The following is a 19,632-nucleotide window of genomic DNA, read 5'->3' on the forward strand; positions in this document are numbered from 1 at the left end:
CCTTATCCACAGCAGTATACAAATAATCAGACAGACTTAGAGACACCTGTGGGTTCCTGAGAAGCTCAGCCTCTGCCTGTACTTCTTGGTAACACAGTCTCTGACTTTTTTCCCCCAGGTACCCTCATGAATTCTGCTGCTTGAGGCAGCAGCCTCTTCTGCCCATTCATTAACACTAGGCCTAAGGCTGGTCCCTTTCCATGGTATATCAAATAATCCCTTTCAGAAACTCTCAGTATTCTTATTGGGGTGTTGCTTTGCAAATTTAGTCTTCCTGATTTTAAATCTAACTTTGTTCAATGTCAGATAATACTTTGTTAGCTGCTAATCTTGTACCAGTTCTTTATTTTCAATAGTTCTCCCTTGTCTTCTACTCTTCTATGTCGTTCATAGAGAGAAGTCATTGCTCCTCTCAGCCTTCTTCCTTTTGCCCAAGCTCAGTGTATGTTGTGTATGTATAAATGTATTTTTGTAAGGTAGGGTCATCATTCTTCTAGTCATCTCAGTAATGATGCTTTGCTCCTCTTCTAGTTACACAGAGTCACAGAATGATTGACATTGAAAGGCGCCTCTGGAGATCATCTAGTGCAACCCCCCTTCTCAGAGCAGGGTCAGCTACATCAGGTTGCAAAGGGCCATGTCTAGTTGGGCTTTGATTATCTCCAAGGATGGAGCCTCCACCACCTCTGTGGGCAACCTGTTCTGATGTTTGACTACCCTCACCATGAAAAAAGTTGTTTCTTGTGTTTAAATTTACTTTCCTGTGTTTTCATTTGTATCCATTACCTGGTCCTGTCACTGGGCACCACTTAGAAGAGCCTGGCTCCATCCTCTTCGTCCCTCCCATCGGGTATTTATACATATTGACAGCACATTGAAGAGAAGATTCAGGGGGTCTTTTCTGGGCTGAACAGCCCCAGCTCTCTCAGCCTCTCCTCATACATCAGATGCCCCAAGACCTTAACCATTTTCATGTCTTGTCACTGGACTCACTCCAGTATGTCCATGTGTCTCTCGTACTTGGGAGCCCAGAAATGGACCCAGCACTCCAGAATTGTCTCACAAGTGCTGAGTGGAGGGGAAGGATCACCTCCCTCGACCTGTTAGCAATATCTTTCCTAACACAGCACAGGATGTGTCTGGCCCTCTTTGCCACAAGGGTGCAAAGTGTATTTGAGTTCCTCTGTCCTGAACATGAATGAAAGAACCATACACGGCATTTATTTGTGTTCCCATTTTTAAGTGTTGAGTCATTTTGAGTGATTGTAAATTAAAAGGACTTTTGGTTCAAAATGAAGTTTACTTATTTGAAAGGAGAAAATGAAAAAAGAAAAAATTCTCATGGGATGGAGAATAGCCTTTTCTGCCAAACTGTCATGGTGCTTGGATCAACACATTGCATTAGTATGGCCCTGACATTGCCAGAACACTGGCAATTACATCCCTGGAGCATATTAACAGATAAATGATTCCCATATCCTACCACTAATATGCCTCAGACTTAGACCATAGCCCCTTTGGAAGAAGATGGCATAGTCCATCTTGTGTCATTCTCATGACTCAGAAGGCCCACAAACATTGCAGCTGATAAGTAGCTAATAATTGCAATAGTAATTACTTTGTCATCCATTTACTCACACAGCATTAAATAATGCAATAAACTCAGGTATCATCAAGGTGTTACCAGGATGATCCTAACACTTGAGGAAAATGGTAGGTTGATTTTCCTAATTTTTCCTGGAAGGTTAGGCATTGATTATTTTTTTTTATTTTTGTGTGTGTGTGTGTATGGGGGTGAGATTGACATGAAAAAATGAAAGGGTTTTTGTAAGTCATGATATTATTGCACTCTGGCTCAGAGTGACCTAATAAATGAGTCACTGTTGCACTCTGGTGCATGTGGAAGTATTCAGGCTTACCTACACAGATAGGTACACTAGTCCTGCAGGATCTTGTTTTCCTGGGGGATGAGGCAATGAAGCACACAGAAGCAGAGTTGGGAAGAAAAGCTGACTCCAAAGGCACAGGAATTTGGAGGAAAATAACGCAACTCCTTTCAATGCTGCACTGAGACAACGGATCAGGCAGCAACTGAGAGGCAGGTTGGTGCTTAGGCCAGCTCTCCATACCTCAGGGAGCTGGATAAGACCTTAAAAAGCTGCATACCCTGGCAGACACCCACACAACATAAGACAGACAGTGGAGCTTGCAGGAGGCCGTGCTAGAAAATCAGGGCACAGCCTAACCTCAACATCCCACTCTCCAAACCCAATGGCAGCCCATGAGAAAGCTAATGAGAAAGGCAAGAGTATGTTTGCATTAATTGCCCAGGTGGCATTTGCTCTCAACACTAGTAACAGGCAAGGCCAGCTTCAATGACCTTGTATTTCCAAGTGGCTCTTTTTGTCTCCTTAGTAAAGCCTGCTTCACGTCCTCAAGATAGTGACAACCTAATGAGGCTAAACCAGGTTCCTCAGCCCCTCCTGCCTCCCCAGCAAATACAGTTTGCATGTCCGCTGTAATTAGCAGCACACCAGTGCTCTTCCTTGCAAGCTCACCCTGCTTGAGTATGGAGGGCTTGTAGCAAGCGGAGTCTCTGACTTAGTGAGCCAAGTGCTGTTACAGTGACAACCTACATCCAGCAGTTCTGAAACAGGGGGATATGTTTCCTTGTGAAGGGATACAGCCTCTCCACAGAAACACATGGAACTACTACCTCTTCATTTCAAACAGTACAAGATACCATGAGTTGAATGCATTAACATTAATAGAAAAAGCAAAGAAACATGGCCACACTGCTCAACAGGGAAGGGGGCAGAGGCCAAAAATGCCGAAGTGAGCTTTTTCTTTCATTCATCACTGAAAAGGTGAGCAGGTGGCTGGTACAGGTAACATCAGCAAGAGAAGGGTAAATAAATGTTAAAAAAACTAATAGCCTGAATGAGCAGATTGACAGCACTTAAAATAATGTGTTGCTAATTTGGCTGAACCTGATGAACATCTGTCTCGCATATGCGAAAAACTGCCTGAAACATCAGATGGATTAGCAGTTACTTTCGAGAAGGACAGCTGGGGTCTGGTGAGCCACCAACGATGGCAATAGCAGTAGTACAGTGTCTGTGTTTAAAAGACGTGGGGAAGGGAAAAAGACGATGAGTAAAAAAGCTCAGCAACTTTACCTTCAACTTCCAAACAGAAAAGAACATCCTGGAAAAAAGCAAACTTGTTCTAAACACCAAGATGAAAAACAAGGAGAAAAATGACAGCCAGTAGGATGGTTTAAGAGTGTTAGTGCAGAGGAAAAGCAGTAGCTCTTGCATATTTTGACTTTACTTAGGTTTTTGACATTGTCTTGGGTAGCATTCTTATGAGAAAAAAAAAAAAAAGAAGAAAATCATCTAGATGAGATAGGCTAGCATGGGTGCAAAAAAACCCCAAAACAAAACTCTGTAAAACTGTACTCAAAGAGTAGTTATAAATGTTCCCTCGTTCTCTGTCCAAATGGAAGAGGTACCCAGCAATATTATATGGATTCATCCTGAATCTGTATCTAATTTTCCCAGCATTTTTGTTTATGCTATGGATGACGGAATACACAGTATGCTTGTAAATTTGCAGATGACATGAAATGGAGGGGGGATGCAGATATTCTTAGAGACAGGATTGGAACTGAAAATGCTCTTGATAAATTGGAAAATTCTGAGAACAGCTGGATAAACTTCAATATGTGCAGAAACAATCAGCCCCCCAGCGGTCAGCAACAGCTGGCTCAGTAGAAAAATATTTAGAAAATATCTTGTGGATATGGTGGATGACATGGTCAACAGAAATGAACAGCGTCAGTATGGTGAGCAAGACAAGTGCCATTCTGGGATATACAGGTTAGTATTCTAACACGTAGCAAGTGGGAATACTGCTGTCAGTGCGCCCAGCACAGAAGAGGCTTCAGCCAAATGTTATGCCCAGTTTCAGGCACTGCCCTTCAGAAAACATTTAGGACAACTGGAGGATCCTAGAAGACAGGAGTTGAAACCATGAGAAGAAAATATATGTGCGTGGAAGAATTTAATTTAGCCTGAAGAAGAGACCAAATGAGGGAGGGAGATAGAGCAGAAAACATGCTTGTAGCATGACTATAAAGATTTTAGGAGTTCAGGTATTAAAAAAAAAAAAAAATCTCCAATGCTACAGAACATGCCTTGCTTTTCCCAGTTTCCAAATGAGCAGCCTGGGGTGGCCGAAAGCAGACCCTAACTGCTCTGGCTACCCAGGAAAACAGACCGGGGACAGATAGACACAGCCAGAAAGTCAAATCCTGACCCATCAGCCTAGACAGCATGATAACCCACAGAATGCCCTTGCTATTTGAAGCGCATATCTAAATTTGATGCAGTCAGAGCCTTGATTTACATATCAAGGATCAATAAATTTAAGCGGGATAGACTCACTGGAAGAAGGACCACTGTGAAGAAGTAGCAGAAAGCACGCGGACATGGGTAGGTTTTAGGTATTTAGAGTAAATTTTATAAACTGACATCTAATAAGGCAGAACTACTATATTCCTTCAACAACAATATGATACAGGGAGCAAATGGGAGAGGAGAAAGAAACCACTTAATTTTCCCTTTCTGCCACTCCATTCTTATCTCTGTTTCTTTTTTAATTGTCACTTTTAATTCCAGAACTATTTAATTGTTCCCATGATTGACTTGTGCTGGAGGGTTGGAAATGAGCATGATAATAAGGTTGTGATTTTTTTTCATAGAAACACACGAGAGAAAGAGCATGTTGCAGCATGTTGAGTAGAGGAGAAGCAGCAGCAGCAGCTGCTACTGAGAAGGATCTGCCTAGCCTATTATATTCACTTCTCTTTGCTGTTTTTAAGCAGACACAAAGCCCTCTAGTGGAGATCACCGTTATTTGTTCAAGAAATGTAACACTGGGCTGGCTAGGTATAGGGCAGCAAAGGAGACTAATTGTGTTTTCCTATTCAGCATATAGCCTGCGATGGCCCTGAAGGGAAGTCCGGAGCTGGGTTGGGACAAGTTCATATTCAGATGCTGTCCTTTCATTTCCTCTCTGGGCAGATCACAGTAGTCTGAAAACCTCAACACAAAAGCAGCCTTGAGTTCAGTCTTCATTTAAGCTGAAGATTTAAGGTCTAAGTGGGTAGAAGATGAGGCAAAGTACAAAGTAAGGTGCAAAGTACAAAGTAATGCACAAAGTAAAAGAAAGTGAATTGTTATAAAGTGGTTTTCTTGAACAATTCAGGAGCAAGAATTCTTTCATTTGTCTCCTTAGTGACTCTGTCAATGCGCAGAGAGCAAAGGTGAACACCTCAGGGCCTGTGTTTCCTAGTAGGGGATAGGTCTGCGTCCTGTCAGTATCATTTCTGGTGCTAAGTGGGAGGCTGGTAAGAAAGTGAAAGTTTCCAAATCACTGGGCAGCATGCTGGGCAGCACAGGTCCTTCCCCTTCAAAGACTATCTCCACTGCAAGTAAGAGTAATCTGCTTCTAAAAACCCATCCCACCATGCCTCTACAGTCTGTAATGAAAGAAAACACTGCTCTGAGGAGGAACTAGGTCTTTGAACATGTCTTTATAGCATAAACACAAGCACAAGATGGGAAATGACATCCTTAACAAAAAGTAGGAGACAAAAAACAGTCTGAGAGACCTTGACAGGCTGGAGGAATGGGCCAACAGGAACCTCCTGAAGGTCAAGAAAGGGAAATGCAACATCTAGAACTGGGATGGCCTAATGCCACATAGCTGTACATGCTAGGGACGAACTGGATAGGTAGCAACTTTGCAGAAGAGTACTTGAGGGGTCCTTTGGGGTAAACTGCAGAAGAGAAAGTAGCGTGCCTTGCAATGAAGGCAGCTAACCACATGCTAAGCTACATAAGCAAGTGCATCACCAGCAGACAAAGGAAAGTGCTTATTCCCGCCTACCCTGCACTGGCAAGGCCACACCTAGAGAGCAAGCAAGACATTGACAAACTGGAGAGAGTCCAACAGAGGAAGACTGAGATTGCCAAGAGGCTGGAGCACAGGCCACCCCGGGAGGAACTTTTTGTATAGCCCAGAGATGAGACCACTAAGGAGAGACAGGAAAGAAATTGCAGTCTCCCACTGCAATGAGTGGTAGAGAAGAAAGAGCCTCTTCCCAGAGGTGCACAGTGAAAGGGCAAGGGGCCACAGCCATGTGTGTTGCAACAAAGGAAAAATAGGTTGGACATAAGAAAAAAATCTTCACAGCAAGAATTCTTCAGCACTGAAGCACATGCCCAGAGAGGCTTCCATCTCTGGAAGTACCTGCAACTTCACTGGATAAGGTCCTGAGCATCTGATCAAAATTTCTTAGCCCAGCGTGGAGGAGGGCTGGACTAGATGACCTCCAAAGGTCCCTTCTGGCTCAACATTTCTATGTTTAGGAACATCTTTAAGCTTGCAAATGAAACACTGTAAGGTCAGGAAATATCCTGATGTGCTTCCCCTCATCCTGTATCTTGTACATTCAAGCTGTGCACTGCAGGTGGCAGAGAAGTAACAGGAAAGAAGCAGCAGCAGTGTTATTATAGTCACAGTGCCTGAAGGATGTAAGCGAGGCGAGGTCTGTAGGAAGAGGTAATCTCTTTTATTGGACCGACTGATACAGTTAGAAGAACTTGGACAGGATTTCAGGCACGCAAACCCTTCTTCAGCCTGAAAACAGAAACAGCCCACTTCAGCACTCAGTGCAGGGTGAAAACAGTTACTCTGAATTTAACTAGCTATATTTATCAACTAGACCATCTGAAAAAAAAAAAACCAAAACAACCAAAACCCAACACATAATTGGCACTCGGGGAGTGGAAGAGATGTTACCTACATTTTCACCTCTCCTCTCGATATACCTCCTGAGAAAGGCAGAGGGGTATTTTTGCCTACAGAACATGAGGGTGGAAGAGAGGTCTGAAGCATGACAAAGCAGCTCAGTACGGCTAAGCACGGCTTCCCGGGAGTTGGGGAAACTTGGGCTGCACACTGCAAAACACATACATGTGCCAGAGCCCCGCGTGAGGTTTCGGACAGGGTCACTGAGCAGGGGCGGCCCCGCAGCCTGTGCCTCGCTGATCTCCACTCACTGGCACAGACCATGCGGGTGATGCTTGGCTTTTCCTGTCACGTGGAAAGTCCACGCATCAGCTGGCAGGCTGGGCAAGGCCTGGCTCCCTGCATCCCTCATCGCTTCCTCACCATACACCGAACACCCTGCCCAGACCTTCAATGACTGCTTGACAGAAACCGATGCCTCAGCCCTGAGGCGTCTGTCTGATCCTCCCGCTGCTGCCAGGGCTGGCAGAGGCTCGGGGCCACACTCACCACAGGCCCCGTCCATCACCACACATGCCAGTTGCACGTCCAGCTCTCCCCAAGCCCCTGGGCCTGAGCCTCACACTCCTCCGATCACATTTCGGCCTGGGATGTAAGGCCAAGCCTGGGCTTGGTTTGGGATCAGCTCTGTGAGGTGCTTCTCTGCCTCGCTTACCCCGCTGCCCACCCCGAAGCTACGGCAGGGCCCCCAGGCCCAGCCCAAATTTACCGCAGGAGCCCTTTGCTCCTTTGCAAGCGTTAACCTCCAGTTACGAACCATCACCTCCGCACCCTGGGGTCAGCCCAGCAGACCTCTCCCCACCAGCAGCATGGCCCTCCTGCCACGGGCCCAACCGCATCATTGCGGTTTCTTTGAGGACAGGTGCTGGGACACGCAGTGCGCCCAGCCAGGCTTTTGGGATAGCCCCTTCAGCTCCCCAGGTACTTCTTGTGCTAATTACTACTGCTTCTTGCACTAATCACTGTTTTCACTGGTTTTGTCTAAGAATGGCCTGACCGACCCTATTTCAACCCCCCGCAGACAACCAACACCATGCATCCCTTCTCTAAGACCATTAGTTACCAATGGAAAAGAAAGGAGGGGGAAAAAAAAAAAAAAAATTTCTTCTTCTAGCATGCCCTACCTTTGGTAAACTCCCCACCCCCCATTTTCTGTTCCCTCCATGTCTTCAATGAGATTTACTTCCAAAATTTGTTCTGAATTTATATGCTCCTCACGTAACTAAAGGTCAATTAATTTGGACGCAGTGCCTGTTACTTCTTCCCTTCTTCCTTTTCTTCCCCTGCTATCCACCCCTATTCAAATAGGGGTGGCATATTTGCTGTTTTCTAGTTCAGCGACAATACCCTTCATCCAGTGTCCCTTTTAAAAAAGCTCTCAAGCTTGCAGTACCATGCACCAGTTCTTTCAACATCCATGCACCGTGACCATTCAGACTCACCAGAGGCAAGCTGCGCGTGGATGCGCAATTGTGGTTCCTGTTCAGACAAGGCTGACTCCTTTCCTCTTGACTTGGTCTCTACCCCTTCTCCTCCTGCCTCCCTTTCTTCTCCACTCACCCTCAATTTGTCTCCCTCCACCTCATTTAAAGAAAAAGCTGTGGCAAAGCAGGCCAGCTCAAGGCGGCTCAGGAGCATGGTTGTAGCAAATCTGAGGCACTCAGCACCTGTTTCTGAAGAAATTCCTGGCTCCTGGGATGTGTGAGCATCCACCTGCTGCTTGTGGTAGGAGAGGCTGTGGAGGTCCCAGGCCAACTGTGGGGAGACAGGAGGAATGCTTACACAGAATATATGCTTAGTTTGGATATTTCCTGCAGATCTATGACATTGATCCTGTTCCCGCTACTTAGCTGTAGTGGGAACTATTTACTACTGCCCCACTTTTCTTTCACTCCCTTACATGCCTGCAGATGCTTCTTTTTCACTGGTATAATTTCCCTTCCAAGCCTTGCACCAGACTTCATGTCAATGTAGGAGTGCAGAGGACCTTGGCCACCACCCTCACCTCCTTGCAGGGTGAGGCTTCATCTATTTCTAAAGAGATTGTGTGACTCTGGTATTACAAACACAAGGGAGCTGAAGGTCCAAGACCTTACATCTAGACCTCCAATAACACTTGGGTTTTCCTTTCACATTAGCTAACCTCTGAAAAACATAGTGCTCTTGTCTAAGGAGATTTCTTTCATTGACAGAGCGCAAAGTATTTTCATTATATATGAAAAATATTTTAACCTTTAAGGAAAGAGGGCTTCCTGCTTTGCTGACAGCAGTCAGTGACTGAAGATTTTTAGCCTTGAACTGAGCTGAGCTTGTTGGGTGGCTGCAGTGTGGAGGACCAGCAACAGGCTTAATCCAGAAAAGTTTAATTCCCATGTCCTCACACAGTCACACCAGTGAGAGACCAAGAAGCAGAATGAAGCCAAAGCATGAGCCTCTTCAGGAATTTGAGGTGGGTGAGAAGGACCTGTCACATGGGAAACAGGCTATAGGCAAGTCTCTACCGAGACTCATGGATGAGTCTGTACACTTAAATCAAATGGGGGGCAACATCATATAGTAAACAGCTTGTGGAAGAGGTGAAAGAAAACAAGTGACAGAAAGTCTTAAGAGCACAATATCTAACAAAGCCACAGCCAAATCGAGCCTCTGAGTGACAGACCAGAATTCTGAACCCACGTCAAGTTGTTGAATCAAACTGTATACAAGCCGATGACATAGTGAGAGTGCATGAGAAATAAGATGGAGGATAGCCTTTCCCTGACAGATAACAGCAGGCACATGTCTGACTGGATCTAGGACTGTGACCAAGGTCCCATCTTCTTAGCACAGTTGTCCTGCCATGTATGCATTAGCTTGAAAATTACATAATTTTTTCCCAGTGCAGGTAGAAAGGAAGAACTACAAAAAAACCCCAAAACCAAACCACCACACTGATGCCTGTACATTAATCCTACATGCACAGCTAATGAAATCTATTTCTCCTGAAGCTTGAGTAATACCAGGCTGCGTTCCCGATCTCTGGCAAATTAGATGATGTTATAAATTTACCTGTCTAATTGAGTGACAGAGGCTGGTCAATTAGAAATTTTTGATTTATTAAAGCAAGCGACCAGTAAGCAAAACAGCGCTGGGCGGCCGGGGAGTCTCCTGCTCCACCAACGGCCGGCAGCTTAACAGTCTTTCAGTCCTCTCTTTATCTCCTTGTCGGTTGTCAGTTTCTCCAATCACAATCCGTTTTCACTCGCGCCTTCTTTCGAACCTTCCAATTGCAATCTACTCCGCTCCCCCCGCTTTCCACCTCAGGTCCTGTTCTGTCTTGTTGCCGGGCATGTTCTGTCTTGTAGCCAGGGGTATTCAAGGTGTTCCATCTTACTACACAGTTCTTTTATTCTTAGACACAAAGTTTGATGAACAAAACAGTTTACAGTTTATCACAGATGACAACCACTTATAGTGAACATTGAGCACAGCACCACTGGTCATCACACCTGCCTGACTCAAAAGGCTGTCCTTAGGCTGACAGCCATCCTGCAGGTTGGCACACAGCAGCCCGAGCCCCTCCTTCTGAAGGATCTTTGGTTTATGCTCAGGGGTCACAAAGCAGTTGGACCCACTTCTAGTTCAGAATAAACACGAAACCTCCCACCTGCACACAGCAGTGGTTGTTCCCAGCCAGCATTCCTATGGACGGTGACCGCAAATCTAGCTAAGTCATTATAGCTTTGTTACTAGTGAAACATGTAGGCGCCAAGCTGCAAAGCCTCTCTTACCTCTCAGCTATTGCTCCTGCTCCTCAGACTATGTTTGTATATGGGGAAAAGCAGCAGCAGCATTCTTTCCATTACTGTTGGTGCCACAGTGGAACTTTTGTTTGCAATGAACAACAGAAAAGGCTGCCAAGAAATCAGATCTACTGCTACAAGTTTTATGAATATTATCTTTCCCCTCAAATGCCCTGAAATGCAATTATCTTATGGTTGTTACATACTTCGTCACAGTCATGACTTCCATATACTTTAATTTCATATTGTTATTGCATAAAAAGAGGCCATCAACCAGAGGCCGGGGGGCCATCTGAAGGGTTGGATGTACTTGTTCTGCAAGCCCCCGTGAGGGACCCGAACCAGACTACTGCCGCTGGAGTGACCTTGTGCTCAGACCCGTGGAGCAGCTCAGAGGCTGCGTAGGCCCATTGCATTAAGCACCGCAGAGGCAGCCCTATGGTGTGCGGAAGAGACAGGATGAAGGCAGACATTTTCTCAGTTATCTCCGACACAGAAACAGGCTGGATGCTACGTTGAGCCATCTGTGTAATCTGGGTTGTGTGTAGTGGGCCCGAGCAGGCTCAGACAGGTATCTGTGTCAAAGGCAAGGTCCAAAGCTGGGGAAATGGGGGTAAATAGCATTTGCATTATTAGAGTAGGTCTTCTGAGGTCACTACCAACCATCATTAACTACACTTATTTTTGGAGGCTAAATGGATATTGTTCTTTAGGGACTGACGATGATTTAGGCATTTACACCTCTTTCAACTCCCTCCTCTAAGATTGGTCTTTATGAAAGGAGTCAGCAAAACCTTTCTGTGGAAATCCTCCATGAACACAGCCAGGATCAGCTCCAATTTCTCCACACGGACCATGACAGAGCTGAAGGCTCTAGAGTGCAGAGGAGAAAGAGGAGGCGGCTGAGGGAGGCTTACCATAGGACTGGGATCATTAAAACCTGTCTGCTGTGAAAGTCAGGCTTTATACAAAGAGCAAAATGGAGCCCTTAGATACAACCCATCTGTCAGAAACTGTTTTTAGGGTCTGGGGACAGCATCACAGTCCAGCTATTCAGTAGCTACACCAGGCAGTCTCACAAGTACCATTGGGAAAGCTGGTGTCAAGACCAGCAGGCTCCAGGATTAGATTTAAGAGGGTTTCTAAATTTAAATCCTTAAACAATCCCAGAAGTTCTCAACAAGTCTAAATCTAAGATGTTTTTTAAAAATGTGCTACTTAGTTGTTTATCTCCATCCCAGTTTCATAATCACAATTTTGCCCCAGAAATACAACCTGTAGGTAGCCCAAAGCATTGCTGCACTCAATCTTGAAACCCAGACTTATCTGTTAGGAAGTATTGTTCCCTGTTGCAGACAGTGGTAAAATATTTCTACACAATGCATCTTAAACAGATAAAACAAGGTAATCCCAGACTTGTTCTGAGATACTGCAGGCAAGTTGCATTGTTTATTTTGTGTATTAGAAATGCCAAAAATAAAAGTTTGCTGGTCTGTGGGACAAAGTCTGTGGGGCTTCAATAGATCTTATTTTTTTACCATAGTTGTAAAGTCAAAGCTTAAACTGTAAAGCACAGTCTGATATCTGAAGTGGCTTTCCAGCAATGTCAGACTAGACCTCCCACTCCCTGGTGCCTTCATTCTCCTCCCATAAAGCTTTTGAATGTATTGGCTTATTTCATTCAAACTGCAGATGGGAAGAGTCTCAAAAATAACAAAGTTTGTTCCATGTTTTATAAAACAGGCGGCTGTTTAGAGAGAGGACTGGGGTTCATCCCATAACTTTTCATTCTGTTGGCTAGTTTCTAGAGAATCTACAGTCTGTGCATCATACCCAAAATACGGCAAGAGATGGACTGTAGCAGGAAACAGAGGAGAACTTCAGAGTTACGTGTAACAAAAGCAGAAACACCTAACTTAATTTTTTTTAAACCTAAGAATAATGATACAAACCCATAGGAACCCAGGCTTCATCACCCCCATGGGTCAGAGGAATACCTGTTTGGGAACACAATCCAGGCTCAGGCCCTTTGGGTAGGATTTCACATCAGCTCTGCTCCTGTGCATTCCACCAGTTAACATTGCTGGGAGCCGAGATGAGCAACACCACGGACTCCTGTCCCAAAGTCTTTTCTGCACAGGGCTATATTTGGTTTGGTTGTGTCTACTGCTTCTTGTTTTGGTGATCGGCAGAGATCGCCTCATCAGTGGTACTTACCTCTTCCTTGTCAAACAGATTGGACTCGCAGCCACACTGAGCACCCTCCCATCCTATTAAGGCAGTGACAGTCATGTGCAGAACAGTTTTTGGGTTAGATCGCTCTAAACAGCCAGTGCTAAATGACATGCAATACCACACAGGGTGTATGTGACTACAAGAGAGAGATGTCACTGCAGCTTTCCTAAAGCTTTCTCTGCCCCGCCAACACTCCATTTCCAACAAGCTGGGGATCTGCCACGTGCCAAAAGTATTTGAGAAAGCTATTTCCCAACATTTCAGCATTTTAAAACATGAATGTTTTGCTTTTTGTAGTTCATTTTTCATAGTTTATTTATGAAGTCTGTTTCTGTGTGTTCCCAGCCTGTTGCTACCGTAGGTGTTGAGATTATATTATTTCAAACAATCATAATAGCTATTATTTGGAGTAGTACCCAGGCAGTTTATTATCAAGTTAAATGTCCACAGAGTAAAAGATTTTTTCAAAAGATCACTCACTCTAATGCAGTTTTCACAAGCACTTCCCTCTCACCATTTCTTGGCATGTGAAATTATAGCACGTTACATTTTTCTCCTAGTATACTTGTGTTTGAAACAGATACCAAAGGTAACATGGGTATAATGCTGGAGAGCCATACAGGCTCTGGGATAAGCATGCAAGGCTGTGGGATAATCACACATAGTAAAAATGTGTGCTTTTATGTACATACACATGAAAAAGCATATGAAAGATTTGGACCAACCCTGTAGCATCATGAGGAGAATTTCACAGTTAGTATTTGGTTTTCAATATTATTTAAATGTATTTATTAAATTTATTATTATTTTAATAATTTTATATTATTGCCAAATGGAGCATATTCTACTTATTTCCTTTCTTTTTTTCCAAGATGAAAGTAACACTAGTGAAACTGATGTTCCCAACCAGTGTACCTCCAGGATAACTTGATGAGACAAGCTCTAGAAAGAAAGAGAATTCACTCTGTCCCAGCCCATCCTCTCTCTCTGCTGAGGTTACCAGTATGCCCCTCAGTTCAGGACAAGCATCACAGTAATGATGTCCCTTATGGAAGGCAAGAAAATGAGTTACAGCCATCAACCTACCCTGTAAGGAACATAGAATAGATGCTTCCAGGATGTGTCAACCTCATTAGCTTTGACTGCGGCAGCATAAACATCAAACTACAGCATTCTCAGTTGCAGGAGTCTCTTGTTTAAAATAGAGTTGTTACTAAAACACAGCAAAAGAGTTAGTGACAAGTCATTGACACAAAGCCTTCTTACATCTGCAAAAGAAATAATGTTCTTCTCCAATCTTCCCATGGTTTGGTTTATATTGACTGAAGTGAAAAAAGTGACACAGATCCTTTCTTAGTACAAGTTCCAGTTGAAAGAATGTGAAAAAAAATCTTTCTTGTTTTACCATGCGGATGTCTGCCACGGCATTTGCCGTAGCATCAGTATTCCTGGGGAGCAGGAACTCTACCAGTGTCAGAAGTATTTTGTGAGACTAAGGTTAGATACCAAACAGAAATGGAAGTTTGAGCACAATTCTGCAAACAAATTGCTACTATAAGCTAGCAGCAGAAAGAGTAAGATACACAAATGGCTTCATCTGTGATGTCAGCGATGCAGGATCAACTAAATTCAGGAAATCGGTAAAAGGTCTTGCAAGTGAAAAACCTTCTTGATCTCACTCCGTAGTCCTTTCTTGTCACTTCCTAAACAGGTCCATAACACAGCTTCAGCAGAAAAGCACCAGGATCCTCAACCACATTGCTTTCATCTCTGCCAACTCAGTGCAAAGACACTGTCCAAAGCACTTCAGAAAGCTCTTCTGAATGATAAGCATTACACGACACTGCTGTGAGGCAGAGGGTGATTCTGTACAAGGCCTTTATGCAGTTCAGGGCCGAGCTAACCGTGCAGGATGACTGGGGAGCTGAGACTTCAAACCAGCCTCCCTACTTCAGGCTAGCCAGTGGGTGAGAGCAGCTTTCCCTATAGGCAGAGCCTGTCATTTTAGTTCTGCTCTCACCTTACCCTGACATGCATTTACTTCATTCCAGGCTTCTCAGGTATGTAATACTGCATACAAACTATTACTCTCAGGGCAGAAAGAAACCAACGGTCTCCTTTCCACAGTGCCAGCACATTAGCTCAGTATTTGGTATACATCCCGTTCTCTGTGCTTTTACATAAACCTTGGAAACACAGCCCTGCAGAATAGCTTTACACTTTGAATACCCAATCACTGAAAATTAATTCAGCCCACAGAAGTAGAGAGGGTAGAAGAGGCTGCAGGGATGGCAGTCTGTTTTACTCACGCAGTCCTCAAAGGTGAAAGAAAAAAAATTGCTCCACCAGGAAAGCAAATCATAGGATGAAAGAGCAGAAAGGAAAAAGGCAGAAAATGAGGAACCTGCCAACCTTATCAGCAAATTCTATTGAATGATTTGAAGGAATTGATTTAGAAGCTTTCAGATAGCAGCTACACAAGTCTCTCATAGGATATTAGTTTTCCTGTGTGAAGTTTTCTTTTAAGTAAGTCTGCAGTACGGTACGACTCGCTTTTCTGAGACTGATGTTCTTGGGCTTCACATGCTTTCTAGTGCAGGACAGAAGAAGTCTTCAACTGATGCCTCAGTAGCTAGAATGGCAACCACCTCTAAACACTAGGTTGGCTCCTGATGTGTTGGCATTGCAAGGGTTTAGAACAAACTCAATGAAGACTGCTGTCCTGGTACATTCATGAAGCAAAACTGTATTAGCAGACATTCTGGATTAGCGCCGAGTCCCAGACCGTGTGGAAGTTCTTTAGTTTCGCTTGACCGATCAGGCACTTAGTTCACTAATGCTTCTGGTCTATCACTAATAAAGGATAGCTAGCTCTGATGGAAATGCTCTGCTAGGGACAGGAGAAGGGATTTCAGAGAACATTTTTCTGTAATATGCAGGAAAGAGTCATAAAAGACAACTTCCAAAAGGAGTATATTCTGAGTTTTTGTGTGTTATTTTACACATATTCCAACAACAAACAACATAGAAAAAAGGTATTTATTCCTTCGAAACTTTAGTTCTACCATGCTTCTGATTCTAGAGTGTGAAGGAAGTCAATATACTGCATGTGAAGCTCTGCATGAGGCTATAGCATGTCTTAATATATTTGGTAACTAATCATGAAAACCAGGGAGAACTGCAGAGAAGGTAGTCCCAGTTCCCTGGACAGGTACTGAGTCCAAAACGGGGTGTTGTGCAACAGCTGGAGCCGATTCAGATAGTTTAGAGAACCAAAAGAATTAACCATACCACTCCCAGCAGCCCTGGAACAAGACCCTGCAAAATGGCTGTGGAGCAGGAACTATGCAGATGTGGTACCCAAAACCATTTGCCATTGGCCCTCACATAGAAGTCAGTACAGATTTAAAATAAAATCTGATACTGATTTTTAAGTACAGGAGTTTGAAAATTTTTAAGATTATATGGCACTGTGACACCTCAGAAGTTGTTAAAATATGAAACTACATATGCCAGCTTGAAAACTGGCACTGTAACTTCTTAAAGCCTCCCCTCACATCTGGAGAAGATGGAAAGAGGTACTCATCAGCAGCATATCTGAGGGCATTACAGCTCTGTGGTATTTGTCCTCACCTGAGAGGACAGTGAACACCATCATAGATATTACAGGGTGACCACCTGATCACCTTTACATATATTTTGAATTCTGAACTGCATTTAACCAGGGATATTTCCAAACCTTCGTAACACAGAAACATGTTTAGAGGCTCAAAACCCAAAACCATCTAGCATTGGGCAACCTCCACAAGGTTATAATGGAAATCTGTCACAGAATAACTTAGTTCCCTCAACTCCTTAAGTAGCATCTTAACAGATGTCCATTGTCTTTCCAAATGTACCGCAACTATTCTTCTCTGCAAGCTTCAGTACATTTTCATGTTAAGAGGAAAGGCACATGTCACTGGCCTTTCTTGCAGGCTAGTCATATGAGAAGCTACGTTTTTTTCAGCAAGGTGAGATTTTCTTTGTCACGAGATGTAAAATATGCCCAATATTGAATACTTATTTTTCTCTCCACAAGTCAGCAGCAGAAAACAACTTGGGCTTCACTAGCTGGAAACTAACATTAGTTATCATACTGCTTCTCTTCATGATCAACTTGTCTACCAGCACAAATTTCAAACTACCCATATTCACCACTGCACCACATCCACCAATGCTATTAACATTGATGGTAAAATTTTCAAAGGCTTCTGACAGATACTGACTCTCTTAAGTGCTTCCAAGAGTTTATTTTTTTGGGCTTTTTTTCTTGTATTTTACAAGCCCTATTTTTTCATTTCCATATGCTTATTAAATGATGTTTTTTCCCATCCCTCAAAATAATTTGGAAAGTTCTAACTTAAATGAATAAACTCTAAAACAACAACTTCTGTTGCTTCCATAACAGCATAAATACAGCTCAAGGAACAGAAGTAGTTCTACAAAGATCATATTCTCACCCATATTCACAGGGTTTACATTGCTGTAAAACAGAAAAGTAATTGGCGCCAGCTGAATATTAACAGATGATGCAGTGAAAATCATCTAGCCCTTCCAGCAATGTTACAAAAACAAAAAAACAAACAAAAAAAACAAAAAAGGAAAACTTTACCTGGTATGATTAATTCTTTCCAAAGTTCTTGAGTCTCAGGTTTCCCCTTGCTTTTATAAGACTTTCAAACAACAGGTCTTACGCACACACCAAATAGCTTCTGAAGCACCTCTCTGTAATTCATTCTTGACCCAAAGATTTTAATCTTCGTAAGCTACATCCATCGTACAGGTAGCTCTTCCTAAAGCACTACTGAAACACATTGTAAATAACTTTGCTCCCCAACTGAGGTACTACAGATTGAGGAAGGGGAAATTCTCCTTAGTAATTGTCTTCAGCAAAATAAGTACAACAAAGTAATCTCCAACACTTGTTGAGCAGGTGAAATCAATTTAAGTTTCTGTCCTTCATTGAACCAAATGAGCACAGGATCTCACAGAGCACTTGGACACTTTCAAATAAGCCTAATTCAAAGTTCCTCAAAACCAACAGAAATATGCCTTTCCTCCCCAAACTTCAACGAGCTTCATTAAGATGCTTTTACATTTATATTTTCCAATATCTGCAACAGAATATATTCAGGGGTTGATTTTTCTAAATCCCTGATGATGTTTTTCAACAACGAAAGGCTAAAAACGTTAAAGCATACTGACTGGGCACTGACCACCAATGGCAAAGCACCATGCTGTGCTACAAGAGCTAAGTCTGCATGACAAGCAGAAAAATATGAGAAGGCCTATGATTGACTGCCATCAATTTGAAAAGCTTGACCAGAAAGTCATTAATTGACTTCAGCCTACAGTTCCTTGCCAACAATACAGTAACAGGTTGAATGGACCAAATTAATAGTATTCACAGAAACATCACTATTCTTTTCCCATCCCTCAAAATAATTTGGAAAGTTCTAACTTAAATGAATAAACTCTAAAAATGCTCTAAACATCAGCACAGTTTCTGTTTCATCATGAAAGTCAGTCCTGGCTGCACATCCCTTGCAGCAAACAGCTTTCTGGAAGGGCTGCTCACAACAGCACAAACTCAAGTGTATTTTGTAAAACTTGTTTTTGCCAACTGTATGCACTAGTTAAACTGAAACAGTTGCCCTGGAAACCTGTTTCTGGCCAAGTCTTTCTGGCAATGCTGAGTTCAGTTTGGAGGGAGACCAGGAACGTTTGGAGGACAGAGCTCAGGTTGAACTCTGTATCCCAGGCCCAACAGCCTTCTCCGAGAACAGAAAGGTCACTCAGAGTCCTAAAGACACACGGCCACTTTGTGGTCTATAAATGACGAATACCGTGTTTATCGAGCATGAACAGTGCAAGAGATCATTGAAGCAGATCAATGTATTAGGTAGATAAATACACAGGAGGGTTTTTTCCTCATTTTTTCTCACCTGTTTTATAAATACCCACTAAGGTGTTGTTCAGAATTTTGCTTTACAATTCCCTGAACCTACCTCGTATTTTCAGGGCATTGGCAGCTGTCAAAGCCCTATCTTGCTTTGGAGTAGCGAACCTTAAAAATTTGGGTGCAGGATTATTTTTCCACAATTCAGCATCTGAGTATCTCTGTAATTCCCAGAAGGTAGCAAATGATTCTGCATTAGCTGCACTGCTTGTTTGACAGTGGCAAAGCAAGGGTCTGTGTGGAAGTTACCTGTCAACAGCAAGGTCAGCTCTCTGGCAGCAGGAGGGCAAACAGAACAGTGGATCCGATTGCAGTTTGTGACAATGTGAACTCACAATAGGTGATAAAATATATTATTATTAAAAAAAAAGAACTTATGTTGGGAAAACGCACCATAAGCAGCAAACTGCAGTTACAGGGAAAAACAGGTACTAAAGGACTCTGTTATGTTTTGAATCCCTTTCTCCTGTGTTTTACTTGTATAAACACACATATACACACATGTATTTCCCATCCCTCACTTCCACTCCCAATAATAGCAAAAATAAACATGAAAAATATTAAAAAACTCTGTATTCAGTAATATTCACACCAAAGTATATGTATAGATATATCCATAAAATTATGAACATTTCTAAATATATTTTATGTATCATACATATATTTATATGTATAATTACATATCCACAGAAGTAGTTTTGCTGTGCTAAAGCCAGCAGTAAAAGCAAAAACAGG

Source organism: Phaethon aethereus (genome assembly GCF_964289735.1).
Source record: "Phaethon aethereus genome assembly, chromosome: 3".
Classification (NCBI taxonomy): domain Eukaryota; kingdom Metazoa; phylum Chordata; class Aves; order Phaethontiformes; family Phaethontidae; genus Phaethon; species Phaethon aethereus.